Source organism: Ambystoma mexicanum, chromosome 9, assembly GCF_040938575.1.
Source record: "Ambystoma mexicanum isolate Mex_15411 chromosome 9, UKY_AmexF1_1, whole genome shotgun sequence".
In the NCBI taxonomy this organism is placed as follows: Eukaryota; Metazoa; Chordata; class Amphibia; order Caudata; family Ambystomatidae; genus Ambystoma; species Ambystoma mexicanum.
This window is the reverse complement of record NC_090931.1, coordinates 107869922-107893686: the sequence shown is the minus strand read 5'-3', so window position 1 is coordinate 107893686 and position 23765 is coordinate 107869922. Positions and strand designations below refer to the sequence as shown.

Here is a 23765-nt window from a genome sequence, read left to right as displayed (position 1 = left end):
CAAAGAACATTGCCGAAATGGTACTTGAGACTGTTATTCAAACCCTTTTTAGAGGTTTTGGCACAGCAAATAAAAGAAAAAATTGGCTTTACAGAAGCTGCACCAAAGACTGGACCTTTAGAGACCCCACTGACTCCATCTAAACCAGCTTCAGTAAATACTGATGAAGCAGTTCCTCCAAATAAGAATCAAAAGGTGTCTGTAGACATTGCTACAGCTTCAGAAAGTGAACATCCTTCTGTTCCACTTTCTACAATTTTCTGAAATCCTGGCAAGCACTTAGAATCGTGAAGATTAGCCACCAAGAAAAACTTGGAGAAAAACTTGGAGAGAACCCAATGTACTAACCACCCTGCTCCTTGGCTTAGTACATTGGCTACTGACACACCCGCATCCAACATAAGACATTCACATACAATAAACAACCTAGCCATAAAGTCCCTAAAGAGCCATGTGTGTTGATCGGAAACCTACCAGCACAATCTTCAATGGTGTTGGCAGCTTTGGATTTCAAGTGCCATCCTTTTCATCAGTATTAGTCAAAAATGCTAAAGCTGAGAGAACTCAATGGAAAGAAATCCTATGTATATGCATTCTTGCAGTTGAAACAAAATGATGTAGCCATGGTACTATTGGGTTTAACATTCAAAATTGGGAAAACCTAGGTTCTCTGAGTTTCTTGCACAAGAAGTGGATGAGTTTTGCTTCTGGATTGCGGAAGGGAGAGGGGCTGCTCTACAGCAGTTACAAGTTGTAAAGGATTTGACTGATGCTACAGCAAGAGCCATGATGGGAGCAGTCTGCATGCTCATACAGGCATATCTGTTGGGTACGTCATTGCACCAAGACATGCAATACAAAGTGCTAGATATACCTTTTGATGGTAAAGTTTTGTTTGACCCGTCCACAGATATGAAGTACTACCGAAATGCAAGGCAAGTGTGTCTGCATCAAAGTCTTTTTTGAGTTCCATCTTGGTAAGAAAACCATACCTTCAGAACTTTAGGTCCTTCAAATTGCTCATGATGGCTAATGGTAATACAGGTCATGCCACAACTAAGCCTTACTATTCCTCAATGAAAAAAAGAGATTCGGGGGTGGAGTGGGGGTTGGGGTGGGCTGGTTAGCTCCCTCATCATCCATGGCGCAGGTTCAAAAGAAGTCTGTTGGACGTTCATCTGGGGACGCATGAACCATCCGCTCTGATCTACAGTGAGTTTCCAGGGGTGGATTTGCTGTTTTGAATCTTGCCACTTTTGTGGTTTTGCCACACTTGAATTTTCCTCCCAGAGTTTTTCGGGGTGAATACTGTTCACTGAAATGAAACTATTACTTCCCCAGTCCCTCATGCACTGCATCCCAGGGAGTACAACTATGTACCACCGGCGCTCGTTCCACACACCTCTGTTTTTGTTTGTTTTATTTGCTTATATAGCGCGCTGAACCTGGGGGTATCTGGGAGCTTTACTTATGGAGCAGCATGGTTACAGAAATAATGCAAAGTACAATTACATTTACAGTAATAGGGTAGTGTACAGACGGTTTATAGTCATAATGTCGACAACAAAAATGTCGACAGTCAAAAAGTCGAAAAAAAAATGTCGGAAAAAAATGACGACTTTTTTTTTCAATGCATTTTTTTTTCGAAATGGGGGGGTTCCCCCCTGAGCCCCCCTTTTTTTAATTTCTTTTTTAATTTTTCCCTTTTTTTTTTTAGTCCCGAACCGCTAAAATAAATATATAATTAAAAAAAACGAAAGTCGATATTTTTTTGTCGACATTTTATGACTGCCCACCTGTACAGACATATGCAATACAGGGATTTACAATGATAATTACAATAAGAGGCAAAATAATATACAGGGATATGCAAAGTAAAGAGCACTCCAGTATGTACAGCATTCCTAAGATGCATAGTTTAACATAGTGAAGTTCTAAGCCACCAACACTGGGGCGAGGCGCCCTTAAACTTAGGACATAGTCTGAGAGGAAATCGGGATCCTGGAATCATGGATGGAGCATAATTGGAGATTAGTCAATTTTTAGATAACAGCAATGTTTTCACTTTGTTCTGGAATGAGAGGAACGTTGGGTCAGTCCTTAGCGACGGGGGTAGCTTATTCCAGGTCTTGGCTGCAAGCACCGGAAAGCTGGAACCTCCTGCTTTCGATAGATTGAATTTAGGAATGTTGAGACAGTGGGTGTAGTTGGCTCTGGTGGGTCTAGTAGATTCTTTCCTGGAAAATGGATCTGTCGGGTACTTGGGAGCTGAGTTGTTTAGGCACTTGTGAGTGATCATGAACGTTCTGAAGGTGATTCTATCTTGGATAGGGAGCCATTTAGTGTTGCGTCAGATTTGTGAAATCTGATTGGAGCGAGGTATGTTTAGGGCAGTTCTGAGGGAATTATTTTGCAGTATTTGTAATTTGAACAAATTCCTTTTGGCTAGTGCAGAGTTAGAGAGTGTTGCAATAGTCCACTTTGGACAATATCAGGGCTCTTGCCAGGGTGATGCAACTGCTAGTGGATAAGAAAGGTCTTCATGCATTTATCAATTTTGAAGTGGAGGCTGTTGTGGATGAAGTGGAGTTAACTTGTCTTTGTATAGTTGGTGCAGAATCTAGATAGAGGCCCAAGGTTTTGGCTTCCTTGTCGACTTTGATGAGATTACTGTCAATATTGAAGGCAGCGTATTTGGGGTCAAGCTTGTTGAGTCTCAACTTCGATCCAATGAGTAGTAACTCAGATTTATCGGGGTTGAGACATAATCCGTGCTTGACCATCCAAGCCTGAATTTTGTTGTAAATGTTATTGGGGAGAGTGGAATCTGTTTGGTAGTCACCTGGTAGTGTGATGAGAATGTGCGTATCGTCTGCGTAGTTTGTATAGGATACGCCAAGCTCATCTAGAAGGTCGAATAGGAGCTTGGTGAATATATTGTAGAGGGTGGGGGGGACACATGAGCCTTGTGGGACTCCACATGTGATGGGGGCAGGGTCAGCTGAGGAGATAGGGGAGAAAACACTCATGGATCTGTCAGAGAGGAAGGAGTTGACCCAAGCTGCAGCTTTGTTGTCGAAGGAGGCCGCTGTGGTCAGATGCTTGGTTAAGATGTTGTGATTGACTAAATCGAACGCTGCTGACAAGTCCAATAGGAGGAGTAGAGCAGGCTTACCATTGTCCCTAGCCTCATCCATTTGGATTTGCAGATCCAGGAGGGGGAGTCTGTCCCGTGTCTATGACAGAATCCAGATTGTCTGAGGCCGAGGAGGTTATTGGTCTCAAGGTGATTCTGAATCTGGACGTATGGTGCCTTGTCTAAGATTTTTAGGAGAAAAGGCACTGTGGTGATTGGTCGGAAGTTGGTGGGAATGTTGGGATCGAGGTTAGGTTTCTTGGGCAGGGGCATGACCAGGGGCGTAGGCGACCCATACAATCTGGGGAGGACAGGGGACACCCTGGGGACTTTGCTTTTTTATTTATTTGTTGTGTTTTAGTCAAAGAACTCGACTTTTCACAAAATTAAAACAGCAGTATGTATTCAATTACTTTTATTATCACTGTATAAAACGAGAAAAGAAGGAAAGAAAACTGAAGAAAATTAAGAAAAAGAAAAGCAGTTCAGAGTATAAAATCCTCCCAGTGATGGACCTTTAGAGAGGTCTTTTATAATACTCTCACCTGCGCTTTAAGTGCAGATGCTTTATGGAGTTTCGCCAACCCATCCTATCCTGTTCGACTTGAACCCTCAATGATGGAACACGAGTGTGCCCCTTTACAGCAGTGTGTGGGCTGCAATCATACCTCGGCACCAGGGTGTTCACTGGATTTACATGGATAGTGGAACAAGCGCTGTTTTGAATCTCGAGGCTCTGCTTTATTTTTTTCTGGGTCACCCAGATGGCTTATGGTGGCCTCTATTAAAACTGGTCTACAACTCATTATTCAGCTGGTGGTGGGTACCAAAAATGCAGTCGCATTCCTATTTTAAAACCAGCGTTGGCACCCCCAACCGTTTGAGCTTTAATGTAGGCATGGAAAAGGCCCTTACCAAGCACTGCCATAGTGGTATTGGGTACCCACTGATGGTAGCAGCTGCAAAATGGTGCAAGTACCTGAACATTTAATAGCAGTACCTGGCAAATGCCCAATACATATAGACAAACAAGCACTTGCCATTGCTGGTTATTAGCAGGACTTCTGTGAAGGAAATGCATAGTGATAATAGAGTGATTGTGCATAGGCGCTATACAAATATGTTTCAAAGCGCTTCAAGGGGGGAGCATGGGAGAAATACAGTTACATTCCTACAGGTCCTTGTAACAATTAAGAATGTGAAAAATAACTATCATAATCAGCCTGACGACATTTCAGATGGTGCAAGTGCAATGAACAATTAAGGAGAAAAGGAGTGGAAGAAGGCATCCCTGGATAAGGCATTTGTATTACACCAGTAGTATGTTCCCAGTTCCAATTAAGTTATTAACTACACAGGGCTTTCTAGTAAACATCCCTAAATCAGTGGCTTTATCTAAACCAGAACTGGCACTTTACGTGCCCTTTATAGATCATTCTAGTGTTTATTTTTATTTAAAGGAATAGGTTATGGCGTAAAATAAGTCTGCGGCCCGAGTGGCATCCATCCACCAAAAACCCTTGAAAGTTGCTAAAATAGCCCAAATAACATGATGCTGGTCACAAGGCAAGATGCCATGCACCCTGGCACCAGCTCCCACTACAGGACAGGTCAGAGGTGAATGTATACCTCATTTAAGGTTAGTCCTGACTTCAGACCTAGGCTGCAGGTAGGATTGAGTGAAAAGGGAGTTGATGCAGGAACAGCCTGCTGTGACTGTCTCTTCCTGTAGAGGAACCAGACAGCAGTGCAGATGACACTGGGGCAGTGGGAGAGCACTAAACCCAAGCGCCCACGTTCCCTCTAATAAATCCTCCCCATGTCGGCCTGGACCTGGTAGAGGTGGGCCACTTTGTATATTACCAGGCCCAACCAATGTGCAGACAGATATGGTATAGGGTATATATCTGCAATTATTTTAACAAACGACTTCTAATCCTCCTCGTGCAGGCCTCGTGAGCATGGATCAAGCGTTAGAAGAAGACTCATTCGTGACTGCACCCTTTATCTGGGAACATGAGGTGAGGCACCATTCTTCCTTGTACAAATCTCCCCTCTGTACCCTTCTCTACTCCACATTCTCGTCTGATGTACACTTTTCTCCCAAGTCCCTTCCCTGCACCCCACACCAAGTCACTCTTCTGTCACACTGCCCTCTGCACTTTCTCACTTGTCTGTACTTCTCTCTCGTTTGCAAAACCTGAAGCACCTCCTATGCCATTTCTGCCCTAAACCACTCTGCCTGTGTTCTGGTCCTTCCTGGACCCCTCTCTTCCCAGCACACACTGGTCACCTTGTGCTGCAAACCATCACTATCTTTCATCTGCACTCCGTTGTTGTTCCCATCTCTCCCCTCCCTTGCTACTCTCTTTTTCTGTCCCCTGCACCCTTTCTACCCTTTTTCACTTTGCAGTCCTACACTCTACTGCACCCCAGGCCCTCGCTTCCCATTCCCCCCATGGCCACCACCCCACAACTCTCATCTACACTTACTCGGCACTTTCTCCTCAGTCTTCAGAGCACCTTCAATATCCTGGCTTACATTTCACAGGTTTTCTCTTGCACGCCTTGCATGACCAACCACTCCACGTAGCTTCTCAGAATAAGCTGAAACAGGCATGCCAGATCCATGACCTTAAAAGGGCCCATTGATACCTGCAAGCATTAACTCTTAAGAAATAGTCAGGAGCATGGATATTTGAAGTGGGGGGGGGGGCAAAGAAGTCACTAAATCCACGTACTGCCGACGAACTACCCCCCCAAAATCTGATCGCACTGCAACCACTCAAGTACGCTGAAAGAAACAGTCAGGCTGAATAAAACAGGGTGAAGCTTAGCCAAGACCTACAGAAGATTAGCGCTTGATTTCTTTTAAGAGATGCGCAGGATAGGCACCAACAAATGGTTTATTTTGGGCAGGGACAGAGTTCTGGTCTGTGCTGGTAATAGTTTGCCTTATGGAATATAATAACACTTTGGTCATAGCGCTTCATGCTAGATGCTTTCAGCTTCTAGGCAATGTAATAACAGGTATTATTACCCTCATTTGAACAACACTGAATTTATGAAAGGTTAAGTTGACCCTGCTGCTGCGTTTGAACTGTGCAGAGACCAGGCTTTAGGTGTGGTACCATCCAAACTTCAAGCAGGTGGGAAGATGCGGAGAGGTATACCTTAAGTGAGGCCTACTGATATTAGAGTATACATCAAGTGTTTTCCCTTGCCTACCTTAGACATTTCTATGAAAAAGAGTACACATCCCGCGTAGCGGCCCTTCTTGAGATTGGCTCATCCTCATTTTACTTTATATGGTTTCATGAGGATGTCGTATACAATGTCAGGCTGATATCTCAGGCAGTGTCCGCACTTTGCAAGCCAGGCCTGGAGTACAGGGACATCTTGGAGAAAATTCAGTCTTCGCCAGATTGTGTGATCCTGGGCGAATCGTGTGACCCCCCCTGACCCTCCCCACTGTGCATTATTTTCTATATACGTTTACTTGGGATCACCTAGAAGTGACTCAGTTGGCAGTGTACACTAACAAAATGCCTCAATCGTAAATGCTCTAACAAAGTTTCTTGTTGCTCCATATATGCTAAGCATGTTGAGTGAGTGTGAAGGACAAAGTGTCACAGCAATAAAGGTCACATCCAGCTGGGGGACCGCAGAGAAACGTATCGGGTGCAGTCGGTGTGATCCAACTCTAAGGAAATAAACTAGAAACAATCTCAAAGTAACCTGACGGTTTAGGGGCACTAGTATAGTGTAAGCAGCAAAAATAATAGTCATGCCCGTCTCCTTAAACAAGGCAATACATAATATATGAAACGGTGTTGTGGCATTTGTATAGAAACTGCATGTACATAGCAATATATACCGGCTCCTATTGTGCACCCTTGATCCTCTGCTGTATAGGTGAATGGCCTCTATTTCTTTGTGCAGACTTGCAAGCCTGTGTTGGCCAATGCTTGGAGCTGAAGTGTGAGCCCTGGCTGCCCATCAGTAGAGAACAAACAAAGAGCCGTTCCGAATCAGATGTTCCTCTTTGGCAGGGGCTTTGGCACACTTTCATAAATTGAAAAACATGAGGGCTGCACTGGCAGGGCCTCAGGTTTTTCAATTCATGAAAGTGTGCCACTGCCAAGGTCAGATATACAGTTTATAAACATGCGCAGAACGTTGCAAACTTATCAGGGAATCCTGGCCTCTTATAGTTTAATTGAAACATTAAGAAGCCAGGATTCCCTGATCAGTTTTGCAATGCGCTGTGCGTGTTTAGTAACTATATCTGACATTGGCACAGCCGCACATTCCCTCCAATAAATCCTCCCCATACTGCCCTGCACTTCGGAGAGGAAAGGGGCACTTGACTGGCTTACCTTACAGTAGCAGCTGCCTGCTCAGCCTTTTCTCACTCTGTCTCCCTCGATAACACACACACCCTGTCATGAGCACAGAGTCACTGCAGCATGTGTCGCTGCCTGGCTTCTCCTTCATTCTGAAAAACGAAGGCTGAGGATGCGCAGGCAGGGCACGTGCAGTTTGTTGGTTCCCCGGCCTGTTCACTATGTGCAGGCTCGGGGCAGCAGCAGAAGTTGCAGAAAGTCTGTCTCCTGTAAGCTTGCAAAAGTAAAAGTAGACTCTAACTTTTGCAAGCTTACATGCAGTGGCGTAACACTACCTTTGTGGGCCCCCCTGCAAGCCATGCTGAGAGGGCCCCCTCCAGTTTGGCAATAAGTCATGGGTCGCGCCACACTCTGGGCTGGCCTAGATTACCGCGCTTGCGCAATACGCACGAGCGGGCTGCTTCAAGGGTACGCTGCACACTGTGCTTGGAGCACCTTACATAAGTGTGTGTTTTTAATACATTAAACCGCACACTTTCTGAGAAAAATTGGCTAAAAAGCCAGAGCGTTTGCAATTGTTTTGTAGGGTAACACCAGTCCAAAAATCCAAGACATGCTTGTCACCAACAGTGCACAGGAACATTAATGGAATGTTTTAGTTTTAAAAATGACATGCCACAATGAAAACATGTCCAACTGGCTGTACAATGCAGACCAGTCTAGACACGTAATAACATATTACAGTAAAGCATGGCAGGCAACATTTAGACATACCTAGACTGGTTGCACCAAAATGGCAGTCAAAGCAATAACACTAATGGTAATTTTATCACAGATTACCCGAAAAATATACAATACCATAGTTAGAAACGGCTAGATTGGCAGCGACCAAAAGCCAGTCTAGCCAGGTAATTACACTTAGCAGAACTGCTTAATCTGCGATGCCCAGTTAAAGAAAGTCTAGCCAAACTAAGAAATGACTAGACTGGCTGCACCAAAATGCCTCTCTAGCCACTAATACCACATATCATGCCTGCTTAGCCTGGAGATGGATTGCCTTTACGATTTATCCCACAATCCCTGCTCCCCACACACCCCCCCCCCAACCAGCTGCTCCAACCCCCAAAATCGGCACATTGGGCCAGAATTACCTCCACGTCCCTCTTCCTTGTCCCGGTGCTGACATATGAGGCACCTTCCCTGATGGAGAAGTACAAGGACGAGGAAGAGTAGGGCTAGAAGTAATGAAGATTACAGGTAACTAAGCCAGGCATTACATCCATGTCCCACTACCTCATCCCAATATGCGTATATGAGGCAAACTGCCTCATACACAAGTACTGGGATGAGGAAGAATGGGGATATAAGTAATCATGGCATTAAACACAAACAGTGGCACAACACCATTGATCTGACTGGGCTTTAGTCCTCTTCCCCCACGCCCTGAAACTTTGGGCTATGTTGACTCGACCTGGCTGACCTACAAATCCGTTGCCGGACAGAACAGGACACAGATGTTAAACGGCACCTGCGTTTGTTCCTAAAAGGCCCAGCAAATACTAACATAAAGCATTTCACTGTTCGTTTTTAGGCAGTTGAAATCATGACATAGGTTTAGTACTCGCATGCCAGGGGAGTGACTGGAAAGGTAGAGAGGGGACAGGAGACTGCTCATTCTCGCAGCAGTCCATAAGTGGGTGCTTTCAGACTTAAAGGAGAGATCGAACTGCTTGTAACATTGGAGCTGCACTAGAATAGTCTCATTAGAATGCGTAAAGAAGTTAGATGCCCCCACGCAAATAAATGTGCCACTCCCCCACCGCTCGTGAAGTTGCCGCCTCTGCCAACATTTGAAGGATTGGCGGTCTCCTGAATTTTAGGTTTTGTTGATCCCCTGAACACGAGCACACACACCATTCACCATACACATACACGCACACTCAGCCACCCATACATTTAAGTGTGCACCCTTTCACCATACAGGCACTCCCAGGCAGCCACCCTTATATTTAAGTGTGTACCTTTTCACTCTACACTCACACGCACACCCAGCCACCCATACATTTGAGTGTGCACACTTTCACCATACATTCACACAGGCATATCCAGGACGCATCATGCACTCTCATGAATGCACACTACATTATATACATACATTTACACACACTTACATGCACACATTTAAAGAAAATACATTTTCTTACCTTTAACCCGTTGATCCAGGGAACGAGACTTTCAGCTCCCTGCAGTAGCCAGGAATGCTTGTTCCCATCATCTGCAGAGGATCGGGAAGCCCCCGTGTCATGGGGTGGAGGGGAGTCCCATTACTTTAAAATGAACTGTGTTCTTTTTGAAGTCACTCTGACTTCATAAAGAAATTATTTCCGTTAAAGGACCAAACCAGAACAGAAATAATTTTGTTATGAAGGCAGAGTTACTGCAAACATAAACTATGGGCCTCATAAGTGTGGCGGTCCAGAAACGTAGGTGTTGGTAAGCTTTCCGGCACCCTTGTTTCCGGACTGCCACACTCAGAGTATGCCTTCTGAGACTGCTGCACGCACCCGATAGGTCTGACCCTGGCGGGGCGCAGCAGCCCCAGTAGGCAGACTCATCACAGAAGCACAGGCACCATTAGTGGCAGTGCTGGTGCTTCCGTGAACCCATGGGGACTAACATTTTCCGGCACCGAACTTCCCAGTCTGCCAGGACTTGTAATGTCCCGGTAGAACCGGGAAGGTGGGTGTAGATAATGGTATTACGCGGTTGGTGGCAACCTGCCGGTCACACCAGCAGTTTACCGCCGACCTCGTAATGAGGCCCTATTTCTATTTAAAGTCATAGGGCTCCCCGCCCCATGCCTTGGAGGCCACTAGCCTTTAGGCTTCCACGTCATGAGGTGGGGGAGCCCTCGGACTTCATAAAGAAATAGAATCTTTTTTTTAGTCACTCTGCCTTCATAAAGAAATTCTGTAAAAGAAAAAAAAATCGTTATGATGGTAGTGACTTCAAAAAGAAACTTTTTTTTCTGTTTTTAAATGTTTTTTAAAAACAATTCTTTTTTTGTCTGAGGGTCCCCTACCAGGACAAGGATGGGGCCCTGCACACCACGGTGGGTGCCGGGAACCCCAGTTATGCCAGTGCTTACATGACAACTGCAGCCTGCAGTGCAGTTGTATTTTACAGCAGTGACACAAATAATCGGGGGGATAAAAGCTATTATATCCCCCCCACTTATAATTGTGGGGGGGGATTTGTCGCCCCCTCCCATACCCCCAATGCCCTAAGCCCATGGGCATGCCACAGGAATTCAAACTGTTTGAATACACCCACCCTAAACTTACATCACCCTGTAGTGGCTTTTCCAATAGAATACAGCTGAGTCCCATGTAAAATTCGGTCCAGCCGTTCACATAGCCCGACTTAGACTCTTATGAAGTCTGACAATTTTTCACAGCACCCGTCCCCTCGCCTGTTAATTATGGGCTGCTGGTAGGGACCTAGCCACTCCCTATCTACCTTTATGGCTATAAAAGCACACTGGCATTTTAAAGCTTTCATCACTTCTCAATCCTCTTACTACGGTCGTCCAAAGGACGTTCATCCTCACAGCGCTTCAAGGCCATATCATTTAAAGTAGGTGCTATACAAATAACATAACATCAAGGAGCATACATTCCCAGTAGCAGGAAGGATTTCAAAATTCCTACATCAGTGAGGGCTGTGTTTTTAATATCATCTGTCTAAGCTCTTCCTTAGCCCTTCCTGTTACTCCATCTTCACTGCCACAGCTCCAAAAGGCAACATCTGGGCTTCTCAGAGAGATTCAACATCATCTCTCTTTGGGAGAGATGGAATTGGTTTCAGAAAAAGAAACAGTTCAGGGATTATATTGCTGAGATTTCATAAATGTGAACCACAATTAACTGAAGCTAAATGGGGACAAGTTGAAAGTCCTGGTTGTGGGCCCCCCCTTCTGTCACTTCTTTATGGACTCCCTCTTTTTGGCCTTCTACTTTAGGATCTCTTCCTCAGCTGGTCTCTAAGGTCAAGCATCTTGGTGTTAAAATCTCTTCTTCCCTTTCCATGGAAGTGCAAGAATGTCCTTCGTAAGGTATTCCCTTTTTCCCTTCACTCCATGTTCTGGTTGTGGCTGCCCTGGTACTAAGAAAAACAAAAGAGTTGATTGTTGTAAGGTTCAGAATACATCTTAACCTCTGGCATTGCTCTGGGCAACCTTCCAGACCATCCTTTTTTCACCTGCAAAGCCATTACAAAAGGGGAGACCATATGCAAATCGGGCTTGGTTCCACCCCAAAAGCGGCAGTCCAGCCCAAACTGCTTGGTCGCTTGCCTTTTGCACGAGAGCACAAACATCCCGAAACATATTTTGGCCTTATCAGAGAGGAGTAGCTTGGGTCTCTAGACCAAGCAGGCTCAGGACCCACGTCTGGGAATACCTGTCCCACTTGGGGTGACTAAGCAGAACAAAAGAGGTGATGGCTGGAAGGTTTAGAATAAATCTTAACCTCTGGCATTGCTCTGGGCAACCCTCCAGACCATTGGGTTTTGCCTGCCAAGCCATTACAAAAGGGGAAAGGCGATGCGCGAATCAGACTTGGTACCACCCCAGAAGGGGCAGTCCATCCCGAACTGCTTGGTCGTTTTCCTTCTGCATCAGCTTGTTTCTGTGCAGCAGGGACCTGACCTAGCACTTCAGGCTGGGCTGCTACCATTGGTGGCAGTACCTCACTGATTTGCATATTGCTGGACCCCTTTTGCAATGGCGCACAGAGGCTAAAAAATGGTGGTGGGCAAGGTTGACCAGAGCAATGCCAGTGGTTCAGATTCATTCAAATCCTTCCACCCATCACTTTTGTGGTTATACGCCCTGGTACTAAGTCATATTGACTATTGTAATTCTCTGTACTTCGCTCAGCCACAATATAGTATTAGTCGTCTCCAGCTGTTAGACTTTGGGAACCAGAGTAGCCACTGTGACCCCTCATGCAGTCCATATCTCGCCGGATTTACAACATCTACACTGGCTCCTGATGTCAAAATCGATTGAATGTATAGCCTTGTGTATCGTCCACTGTGCCTTTTATGGCAAGGGTGTGGAATGCAAACCAAAATTCCTTCTGTATATTCCTGGACGCACCCTTCGGTCTCAGGCTGGATGCCTTATTCAAGTTTCTGACCATCGGTTATTGCAAACCAGTGGATTTGCTTTTTCAGTTGCTGCAACAACACTATGGAATACTCAGTCCCTTTCTTTAAGGGCAATGGAGAGCCACGTTCTAGTCAGGGACTTATCGTTTTTTCTGCTGATTCCATTAGCTCCAAGATGCCTTGGTGAACGTGCACTGTGGAGAATCTGATGGGATTCCCTACAGGAACCTGGTCTGGGACCCTTCTCAAGTGGGCAGGGGAAGGCAGGCACTCTGATCCCAACCCTGGGGGTGGTGTACTGCAGGAGGGTCACTTCATCGGACCAGGGTGACTGGGACAAAGCCCTTTTTAATTTTCACTGTAACCCTGCTCTTTTTTATGGCCTTTTGCCGTTCTAGCAAAGTGGAACAGAATCTTTCCAACTCAAACTACAAGTCCCACAATTCCTCAGGGACTGTGAAGAAGGCGGCGGCTAAAGAGGCTGGAGTCCAGGTTAGGCATGCAAACCTAATGATTCTAAACAAGGTCAGGCAATTAAGCATAACGGCCTGCACCTGAACCTAATCTGCCCACCTGAGGGCCTTAAAAGACTGCCTGAGAAAGAAGCAGCAGAAAGAAGTTGGGGCAGGAGCTCAAGGTCAGAAGTCATAGAAGCAGAGGAAGCATAGCACTTGGCCAGCAGAACACAAAGTGTGACCACAACAGAGATGCTAGAGTAGAGGAAAATTCCAATTGCAAAAAGTTGGTTGTGTGCTCACAAACCCTGCAGAACTGTGGCAGCACTGGAAAGAAGAAAAAGCAGAAGGCAGTCTTTCCAGGTGCGCCGCATTGCTGTCTGTTCAGAGCTGAAGTTGAAGTTGTTCCTAATGCCACTGGAACAAGCCGAGGGAAACTGGAGAGTGGGAAGCTGTCCCTTATTAATGAAGCCATATTGGATACATATGCGCAGCAGAGGGGTGTGGATCCCAGGAGTGCCCCTAGTAGTAGCACAAGAAGCAATAAAGCTGGGAAGCTGCCTGTCATGATGCCTACCCCCAGGCATCCGGACCAAGCCCATCAGCCCCGGGAGCAGGCATCTAGACATTTAGTAAAACCTCAGCAGCCCCGGTTAGGGGCTATCTCGGCTCAGTCCTGGCGCCTTATGCGCCAGGCTCATAGTAGGCTCATAGTCATTACTTACCTCAGGCAGACCATCTTGCAAATGACTCCAATCCAACATGAAGCCTGGAAGGGACTATTTTTTTACAGGGACTACTCGGGTGTGGTTCTAGGGACTTCTTACCTGGGACTACTTTTGAGGCTATTTAAACCACGCCCGACCAGCAACACATGCTTTGCGTTATTCTGCATCCAGCAGCGTAACGCTCACCGTGCCTGCAGCCTGCATCCAGTCTTCTGCCACGCCCGCCTCGAATTCGGAGCTCCTAAAACAAAGAGGAAAGAAAGGGACAAGGTTAGAAAACAAACTTATTTCTATTCCACACCTGATTCTGGATCCATCTCATCTCCGGACCTGTAAAGAACATCATTTCTACACGTGCCGCACCTCCAGCTGCAGCGCCGCGCCATACTCGCCAGTCTTCACAGCATCCTTCGGGTCGGCGCTGCCTCCATCATTTCTTCGCCGAACTTCGTCACCTAGGAGACAAAAGAAAACCACAAGGTGAGCCGAGGGAACCAACAAATATAATTCTTATCACCATAGACTTACCTGATTTACCACCGGAGGCATACTTTTGTGACTCTCCATATTTTCACGTGCTGCATCTGTAAAGAGAGACAAAACAACACGTTTTCCACGTGCAACATTTACCGGACAGCGCCGGGTAATACAGACTCTTACCTGAGCGCCACCAGCTGCCACAAGAGCATCTTTTCACGAGCCAGCTGCAAGACAAGAAAGGAAGGGGGGAAACAAGAGTGAACATCGGACATATTGAACTCTATGAACTTAATACTTACTGGTCCTCACCAGGAACCTCCGAGTCAATACTCTCCGGAACTCTCCCGAGCCTTCAAACCAGTGAAGTAACTGGAATCGACGCGCCCCTGCAAATCCACGCAGGATGGAGAGCTCATCTTTCAAGAATATAAGGTGAGATTGCTGTGAGGGCATTTCGGAGGTGATTAGTTGGGGAGGACTGTGGGGGTGCCATCACTTGAATCCACAAGTGGCTAAATCCATCTCTCCACTTGCAGGAGAATATTTCTACGGGTTAAGCAGACGAGATTAGGAGGGCAGATCGTCAGTCATCGCTGCACTACGCATCACGTGGGTGGAGACCGCAGCTGTCCGGGTCCGACCGACGCCCCTGTGGGAGCCAGATGAGCGTAACAGAACGCGAAGCCTATCTACAAATCCCCACCTGGGCGTTATGGAAACCTCAGACACTGACCAACTAGCCCTATTGTTAGGTGAACTTAGGGCAGAAGTGCACTCCGCGCGCCAAGAGACTAATGCCCTCAGGAGAGAACTGATTGTGTCAAAGGAGCGCACTGATGATCTTGCTAGACAATTACTGCAAAACCAAGCTGGGCAAACACTATTACTTGGACTCGGGGGGGGGGGGGGGGGGGGAATTCGGGGGTGTGGGGGAGGGGGGGGCAATACAACTCCTGTTTCATCGAGCAATCCTGTGCAAGTGGTTCTACCAGGGAGCATTCCTTTAGCTCCACCCGAACGTTTTGCTGGGGACCCAAAAAAGTTTGCCGTGTTTATGAACCAATGCCGCTTGCACTTTTTATGCAGACCTGGAGCTTTTCCAAACAACCAAACCAAAGTAGCCTTTGTACTATCATATCTTGGTGTCAGCGCAGCGGATTGGTCAATTCCATTAGTTAACCAGGATGACCCTCTTCTTCGGGATTTTCAAGGTTTTCAATTGAGCATGGAAAGACTATTTGCCAGACATTCACAGGGACAGGCCCTGGATAACAAACTTTTATCATTACGACAAGGTAACCAGGATCTAATAACCTATATCGCCACTTTCAGTAGGTTAGTGGTGGAAACCGGATGGCCAGAGGTAAAATGAATTACATTATTTCATCGTGGACTTCGGGGTGAACTCAAAGACGTTTTGGCCCAAGTTGTGAACCCACCTCAGGATTGTGCAGAATATATAGACTTAGTGGTCCATTTAGACCACCGACTTCAGAATAGAAAGGCTGATCGAGCTAAGTTCGAGAATCGGGTATTGGTTAAACCCAATGTTACCCTCAAATGAACAGATGTATCAAAACCGATGCAGATCGGGGGGCTAAAGAGACCCTTAACTCAAAAGGAAAGAGAAAGAAGACGGCAGATGCAATTGTGTCTGTACTTTGGGGCCTCAGGACATTTTCGACGGGATTGCCCTATAAAAACATCTAAAAAAGTAGTCAGAGTTGCTGATAAAAATCGAACAGAGCCTGATTCGGGAAACGACCACGCCTGACCAGTGTAGAGGTCCGCTTGCCGAGCTTGAAGGATACTCAGACCTCGCACTTCATCATACCAATGGTCCTTATAGATCCAAGACAGCCATCACGTATGCACGCAGTGAGGGCATACATTGATAGCGGGGCCATAGGAAACTATGTGTACCACGAGTTGGCTTCTAGGATGAATCTATCTCTCTGCAAAAAGACCGCTTCGGATGTCATCACCACAGTCGATGGAACTGAAATTGACTCTGGGCCTGTAACTCATTCCACCGCAGAGATGACACTATTGGGTCAGAATGGGCATCGAGAGACTATTGTGTTTGATTTAATCAAAGCCCCGCAGTTCCAAATAATATTGGGGATACCTTGGTTGGAAACACATAATCCTTGTATTGATTGGCAAGAGAAGAGAATAACCTTCCCGGATTGTGCACATACTTGTTACACGAAAAAACCCTTGAGCCAAGGCCTGGCCACAGTCGCTACTCCAATCGTGTAGTTACCTCAGGAATATCAGGAATTCCAGGATATTTTCCAAATGGAACAGGCAAACACCCTACCACCTCACAGATCATACGATTGTCAAATCGATCTCATACCCGGTGCACAACCTCCATGTAGTAGGATCTACGCCCTTACGGAACCCGAAAACCTTCACCTACGACAATACTTGGACCAATACCTTGCTAATGGCTTCATTCATCCATCCAAGTCCCCTGCATCTTCAGCTTTGTTCTTCATGCCTAAAAAGGAAGGTGACCTCAGAACGTGCATAGACTACCGCGCATTAAATCAGATCACTGTTAAGAACCGATACCCATTGCCTCTGATCCCTGAAATACTAGACCAAGTAAAGGACGCTTGCATCTAAACTAAATTAGATCTCTGAGGGGCATGTCATCTGGTACGTGTAAAGAAAGGCGGTGAATGGAACACTGCTTTTCGCACTAAGTACGGGTTATTTGAATACCAGGTGATGCCCTTCGGGTTGTGCAATGCACCAGCAGCCTTCCAGTATTTTTTGAACGACGTCCTTCGTGAACTCATTGACGTCTGTGTTGTTGTATACATAGACGATATTCTAGTGTACTCCTCTTCAGAATCAGACCATGTGAAGCACGTTTGTGCAGTCCTTGAGAAACTACGCCAGCACAAGTTATATGCAAAATTGGAAAAATGCATTTTTCATGTTACAGAAGTTGAATTTCTTGGATTTATCCTCACTCCAAAAGGAGTCCGAATGGACTCTCGAAAGGTGGACGCAATCCTCAAGTGGCCATCACCCAGTTCAGTTAAAGGGGTACAAAGCATGCTCGGATTTGCTCATTTCTACCGCAGATTAATTCTGGATTTCTCACATGTTGTACACCCTATTACAGCACTTTTGCGAAAAAACTAACGCTTCTTGTGGACCGAAGAAGCTGAAAAGGCCTTCCAAGAGCTGAAAGCGAAATTCACGTCTGCACCTGTCTTAAAGCATCCACGCCCCGAACTTCCATACATAGTTGAAACTGATGCATCCAGTTTAGCCATGGGAGCTGTCCTGTCCCAGAAGGATCCTGAAACCGGTCAACTTCACCCAGTAGCATTTTGGTCCAGAAAGTTCTCGGCACCCGAGTTAAACTATGCGGTTACCGATAAAGAATTATTAGCCATCAAATCCGCCTTCAAGGCTTGGCGGCATTATCTTCTCGGTGCCAGGCATACCATTACGGTAGTCACCGATCACCGGAACTTGCAGTATTTAAAAACAGCCAAGGCCCAATCGTCGCGTCAACTTTGATGGGCATTGTTCTTTGCCGAGTTCATTTCGTGATCACTCATCGACCAGGTTGTAAAAATGGCAAGGCAGATGCCTTATCCCGAATAGGGATGGGAGAAGCATATGCGAACCTGGAACCGGTGCCTATAATTTCAGAACAAAGAATTCTTGGCATAACCACTCTACAGACACTAGAGGATATTCAAGTAAAGATCCAACAACTCTTCGATCCAACAGCCCTGCAGGACTGGGTGAAGAAAGGCCCGGACTACTCAGTCATCAATGACCTACCTTATTATCAAGGGCGACTATTTCTACCACACAAGGAACTACAAGAACTAGTCCTCTCCAATTATCATGACACCCTGATGGAAGGACACCCAGGTATCGCAAAAACTGAAGCTAAAATTAAGAGACAATTCTGGTGGCCCACCTGGCAAAAAGACGTAAAGTCATTTGTAATGTCTTGTGGCATTTGCGCCCAAATCAAGTCAGAAGAAAAAAACAGCTGGCCTCTTACAACCTTTGGATATTCCACCTACACCATGGCACACCTTATCGTTAGACTTTATTACAGATCTACCTCCATGTAATGGATTTAACACCATTCTAGTTATTGTGGATCTTTTTTCCAAGATGGCCCACTTTATTCCTCTAAAGGGATTACCTTCTGCTTCAATTCTGGCCAAGGAGTTCCTCAAAAACATTGTTCCAATACACAGATTTTCTTCCGTATTGGTCTCTGACCGAGGTAGTCAATTCATTTCACATTTTTGGAAGAAATGTTGTCAACTGGTGCAAATCGACGTGAGGTTATCAACCAGTCACCATCCCCAGACAGATGGTCAGACGGAGAGGACCAACCAGACCCTTGAACAGTACCTACGTTGCATGCTACACCACACCGAAAGTAATTGGAAAGATATTTTATGGATTTCCGAGTATGCATACAATAACTCTGTACATTCAGGAACCGGACAAAGCCCCTTTTATACCATATATGGACATCACCCTCGAACCTCAGAACTAGATTTGCCTCAGCATTTAGAAATGCCTGCAGTTAGTCATTTGCATTCTACTATTACATAAGCCTTTAAAGAGGCAACAGAACATTTGAAACAAGCAAAGGAAAAATATAGGAAAAATGCTGATCAACATAGAAGTGAAACTCCACAATACCAGATTGGGGATCAAGTTTGGCTGGCTACAAAACACATACCTCTGAAGGGAACACGGACTTTTAACCCTAGATATTTGGGACCTTACACTATTAAGGCCATTATCAACCCGGTAGCCGTCAAATTGGAATTACCCTGTAATATGCGCATTCATCCTGTCTTTCATGTTTCACTTTTAAAACCAGTTCAACCAGGAACAAGATTAACCAAACCACCCGACCCCATCTTGATAGATGGAGAACCTGAATTTGAGGTAAAAAATATCCTGGACTCCAAGATGGTTAAATCAAAACTTTTTTATTTAATCGATTGGAAGGGCTACGGACCACAAGAAAGGTCATGGGAACCTAGTGACCACGTCCATGCATCTTGGTTGGTGAAAAGATTCCATCGGAACTTCCCAGACAAACCAGGGCCCAGGGGAAGAACAACTTTAGGAGGAGCCTTGGGGGGGGGGGAGTGCTGTCATCAACCCTGGGAGCAGGCATCTAAACATTTAGTAAAACCTCAGCAGCCCCGGCTAGGGGCTATCTGGGTTCAGTCCTGGCACCTTAGGCGCCAGGCTCATAGTCATTACTTACCTCAGGCAGACCATGCTGCAAATGACTCCAATCCAACATGAAGCCTGGAAGGGACTATTTTTCTACAGGGACTACTCGGGTGTGGTTCTAGGGACTTCTTACATGGGACTACTTTTGAGGCTATTTAAACCACGCCCGACCAGCAACACACGCTTCGCGTTATTCTGCATCCAGCAGCGTAACGCTCACCGTGCCTGCAGTCTGCATCCAGTCTTCTGCCACGCCCGCCTCAAATCTGGAGCTCCTAAAACATAGAGGAAAGAAAGGGACAAGGTTAGAAAACGAACTTATTTCTATTCCACACCTGACTCTGGATCCATCTCGTCTCCGGACCTGTAAAGAACATCATTTCTACACGTGCCGCACCTCCAGCTGCAGCGCCGCACCATACTCACCAGTCTTCACAGCATCCTTCGGGTCGGCGCTGCCTCCATCATTTCTTCGCCGAACTTCGTCACCTAGGAGATAAAAGAAAACCACAAGCCGAGGGAACCAACAAATATAATTCTTAACACCATAGACTTGCCTGATTTACCACCGGAGGCATCCTTTTGTGGCTCTCCATATTTTCACGTGCCGCATCTGTAAAGAGAGACAAAACAACACGTTTTCCACGTGCAACATTTACCGGGCAGCGCCGGGTACTACAGACTCTTACCTGAGCGCCACGAGCTGCCACAAGAGCATCTTTTCACGAGCCAGCTGCAAGACAAGAAAGGAAGGGGGGAACAAGAGTGAACATCGGACATATTGAACTCTATGAACTTAATACTTACTGGTCCTCACCAGGAACCTCAGAGTCAATACTCTCCGGAACTCTCCCGAGCCTTCAAACCAGTGAAGTAACTGGAATCGACATGCCTCTGCAAATCCTCACAGGATGGAGAGCTCATCTTTCAAGAATATAAGGCGAGATTGCTGTGAGGGCATTTCGGAGGTGATTAGTTGGGGAGGACTGTGGGGGTGCCATCACTTGAATCCACAAGTGGCTAAATCCATTTCTCCACTTGCAGGAGAATATTTCTACGGGTTAAGCAGACAAGATTAGGAGGGCAGATCCAGTCAGTCATCGCTGCACTACGCATCACGTGGGTGGAGACCACAGCTGTCCGAGTCTGACCGACGCCCCTGTGGGAGCCAGGTGAGCGTAACACTGCCTCAGCCTGCAATCTTTATAATTTGGAGTCAGAAAAGGAAGCTCCGTACTCCTAAGAAGCAGAAGTTACTTGCCGGTAACTGTAGCCAGCTTTCAATTGTACTCGCGTTGCATTAAGAGAAGGTGAAAATCAACTGCAGAAGTGGGAAGTCTTTTATTAATTGGAAAGTAACACGTGCTAACTGAAACGCTTGCATGTGAAGAAAACCCTTTCTTTCTCGAAGAGCAGTAATGTTGTCGAGCGGTCGCGTATCTCCGATTAGCACAGAGAACAATGCCGGTAGCTTAAGCAAAGCAAAACTGACTTTCTGAAGAGTTGTGTGTATTGGTAAAGGGACCACATGCATGAGACGATGTTTCCCTGTGCTTTGGAGGCTGAGGGCTGACCGAAAGGTGGGAATGTGTCTTTCTTCGAAGTGGCAGTTCAATACTAATCGAGTGCCCCTAATTTTGGTTTCCATTGTGAACTTTTATCTTGCAACACCTCAAAGGTTGAAGCAGCAGAAGAAAGTAGTAGAAGAAGTCGAAGCTAGAACAAGCCGTGCCCAAGCCCATAGAGGGATCTCTAAGAAAACCAAATCCCATGCACATAAGAACGGTACATTGGTGGTTTTGCAGTTGATGAAAGTGCTGTTACCCACATGTCTTCATCCAAAGTTGGGAGACTGGCACAACCACTGTGGGGGTAATCACTGAAGACCCAGTGTACATAAAGCTGGAGTAGGGAGCTGGGTACTTGTTCATCAAAGTGAAGCTGAGTCTATGGTAGCTGCAAGACAGGCTAAGAGGCTGCCCTTTCTGAGGAGATGGAAAGAAGAGTGTCTTGCCAGCCTGTGGAGGTAGAAGATGTCTTGTAGTAATGCAAAATTTTGAAGTTGACATTGTAGCAACATATTGAGAAGCAGTGTAAGTTGTAGTAGCAGTAGCAAGACTGTGGCTGTCAATATTGTTGAAGCCAACTATAGGGGTGGGGCCAAGGGAGCTGTTCTCACAGTTACATTGTAGAATGAAGTTGGTTGAGAGAGGAGTACATATCGAGCAAGGATATCCTGACAATTGTACATAAGACACAGCAGACTCTAGAAGTGAAGTAGTTGTTGGCAAAGTGAGAGAAGAAACTTTTGTGAGGTTCATTTATTCTATCTTGGAAGGAAGTAGTTCAAAAAAGTGGATTGTTGCTGTTAATTCTTTGTGGAATTGTAAAGAAGGAAGTCTTTCACCAATCAAAGAGACTTTGACCAGTGGATTTTATGTTTTTGTTCCCGTGGAACTTTTCAAGACTTTCGTTAAAACTTTCTGTTACTTGGAGAAAATTGACATTGGACGTTCTTGGGGGAGCAACATCAGCACAGGACCACAAGAAGTCATCCAAGACAGTGGGTGTTTGGTAACCTTTTATTTATGTTGTTTGAATGTTGATATTGTTTTTGGTGAGGGTTAGTTTTGTGAATGCTAGGAGATTTTATCTCAGATCTTAGAATAGGTAGCAAATCCCCTGGTAGAGTAGTTTTAGTTGGGTTTTATGTTATTATTTGGTGTTTAATAAAATGGCAAATCCTGAGAAAAATCAGTAGTCATGAGTCTCACATTACCTACCGCTGGCAGCGCTCTACAAATTTAATAATATAACATAATCCCCAAAAGGAATGGTGGAAAAAGACCAATGTGGAATCTAGCAGATCTGAACCAATTTCTCTTAGTGGAGACATTTCAAATGGTAACAATACAGCAAATCAACTGGATGGCATCAGTGGACCTACAATTCGCTTATTTTTACATAGCTATTATAAGCAAACACCATCAGTACCTGTGGCTTACCATAGGGAAAGGTCATTATCAATACATGTCTTCCTTTTGGCCTAAATGTGGCTTCCAGAGTATTCACAAAGGTGCAGTCAGCAGTAGGGGTGCACTGGTACATCTTTACCCCTACCTAGATGATAGGCTGATAAAGGTCCAGTCTCCAGAAGAGTTGATTCAGAAAGTGCAATTGATATGCAATACACTGTTCAAGCTGTGATTTCCATTAAATGTACCCAAATCAACCATCACAGAGGATCAATTTATTGAAGCAGTGAGTTATACCACTGAAAGCAAGGCATTCCCTCCTCCGTACAGGGTCTTGGCAATTCAACAAGTAATTTCTGTATTTATAACTCATCAAATACTTTCGGCATGGTAGTTAGTATAATCGACTACAAGGACTGATGGCATTGTGCATATGTCTAGTCCCATTCGTGAGGTGAGAACTTCTTATGAGGACCATACAATGGCATCTTGCCAGCAGCTAGAATCAGCTCAGAGTGTGATGATTGCGGTACCGGATTACATTTGGGAATTCCAAGGCTGGCTGAACAAATTGGAAAACGTATGGTTGGGTTTTTCTTTCCAACCTTCTCAAATAGTGGGGGACAAAAAAGAAATAAAAGTGGTGACAACAGATTCATCATGGTACAGTTGTGGAGCTCATTGTTGTCATTTGACAACACACAGCCTTAGGTTGAGTCAGGAGAGAAAGGATCACATAAATGCATTGAAGCTGAGAGCAATTCTCTGTGTTAAAATAATGTATTCCCTCAGTCCAGGGGAAGGTGGTAAAGGTTTTTACAGACAAAACTACTGCAATGTTTTACATAAACCAGAGGGCTGGGGGGACTCGATCCCATCCATTTTGCCTCTTAGTTGAACAAATATGGTACTGGGCCATGGAAAACCTTTTCCTAATACCGTCCCATTTTGAGGGAAAGACAAATGTCTTTGGCGAACGAGTTCAGCAGTCCAAACAGAAATGGGAACTACAAGTCTGTTGTAAAGACATTGTTGCAGGAATGGGTTTACCCAGCAGTAGATTTGTTTGCAAACCAATAACAATGCTCTATGTCCAATATATGCATCAAGAGACAGTCAGCGACATCATTCTCTGGGAGATACAATGCATCTGGAGTGGTCGAACAAACTACATTGTGCTTTACCTCTGCTTCTCCTTATACAGATGACACTAATGAAAT

The 23765-nt window shown here is 45.5% G+C and overlaps 1 protein-coding gene across 5 annotated transcripts in view; it reads left to right on the top strand.

The window, feature by feature from the left end:
• The window catches only part of LOC138487712 (adiponectin receptor protein 2-like), a 1243553-nt gene that overhangs the window by 602133 nt on the left and 617655 nt on the right, over window positions 1–23765 (top strand). The gene's annotated exons all lie outside the window — the stretch shown is intronic.